This window comes from Athene cunicularia (genome assembly GCF_003259725.1).
Source record: "Athene cunicularia isolate RWA chromosome 20 unlocalized genomic scaffold, athCun1 chr20_part1, whole genome shotgun sequence".
NCBI lineage: Eukaryota > Metazoa > Chordata > Aves > Strigiformes > Strigidae > Athene > Athene cunicularia.
This window is the reverse complement of record NW_020799125.1, coordinates 8,652,196-8,653,753: the sequence shown is the minus strand read 5'-3', so window position 1 is coordinate 8,653,753 and position 1,558 is coordinate 8,652,196.

Here is a 1,558-nt window from a genome sequence, read left to right as displayed (position 1 = left end):
CCCTAGTCTTCAGTGAACTTCAGGAAAGAAATACGACATAAAGTCTCTATTAACAGCTCTTTCTCCACTTCTGTCAACAAGTTTAATTTGCAACTCATAGATAAAACCAGAAGAGTTCCACAGCAGTGCCCCAATCTGCCTTCACTTTTAATATAGCACCCTCTCCAGTGATGCATTTTGATCTGAGTGGTACAGATGGCCCACTGCTTTATGTGCGTCTGCAGGCCATCCTCCAATATTAAAGATGCTTAATCTGTAGTGGCTCTCATGAGAATTAGGTATGCCTCTTATTTTCTCCCAGATTACACATATGAATTTGACAAGTCTGGTCACTCCTGTTTTATATTTAGGAAAGTGCTGTCGGAAATTCATGCAATGTTCTTCAGCTGGGGCATCTAGCTGAGCTTTATTAAACCCACGAAACCTAGCTGCTTTAGAGAAAGTCAGGTCCTCTTACTTTCTATGGTTTACGGTTGAGTTTAACAAGTCCCTGACTCCCTTCATAGCCTGAATTAGATACAGATGCCTCTTTTTGTTCTTAACTCCTGCTAGTATGGGGAATGAGAACAGAGCCAAACTTAATTCTCCTGTGTGCCAACACAGAACATTATACTAAGTTACATTATAAATGTTGAAGAGATAAAGCCAGACTTCAATACATTTATTCTATTTATAAGGCCGCCGCCCCGCACCCAGCCACCTGCGGAGGGCGAGCCGCGGGGCTTCGCAACGGGCGGGTGACACAGCTCCCCTTCGCTGCCGCGGTTGAAATTAAAGGACCCAAGAGTCATTAGTAATTAAGAAAAGCTGACCCAGGCTCTTCGAGGTGGGGAGCGAGTTTCAGGAGGGGCCGTCTGTGCTCTTGAGAACCAGCTACGTGCTCCTCCTTAATAGTGGCTGGACAAATGGATATGTAATCTCTTCATTGGCTTCTTTAAGGACCTCTTACATACGTATCTTTCCAAGATACTGGCACATGAATATGTTAAATATAACATTTTCTTCTAGTATTCCCACACTGATAGTGTCACATGTGCAACACAGGGTTACCTCAGAACTTCCTGACACTTAGGACATCTAATACTGAATTATCCATCGAGAAGGCCATAGATCACAAATTCTGGTGCATCCGTAAATCATTATTTTGAATTTTATCTTTAAAATACACATTAAAAAGCATGCCTCTGAAAGCAAAAAGAACTTTAAGCCACTATCATTAAAATGCTATATATCATGAAATGATGCTACAGTGAAAATGGTTTCTGTGGTTGAAAATGGACAGGATATAGTTCTCCAGTGCAAGAACAACAATCAATGAAGAGAAGGAGTAAGAAACAGGTTAGAAAGAGAAGAGTCTATCATTTTCCTACTCAAACCAAAATACACACACAGCTGCAGGACCAGCAAGGAAATATGATGGTTCCTGAAACTGCTGTATGAAAATACTAGCTGTAGTTTTAAGGAAAAAAAGCCAGAGTTCTAGAAGTAAATATTTTGAAAATCAATGATATATAAAAACTTATGTTCCATCTATGATTTATTTGGATTTTTGTTTGGA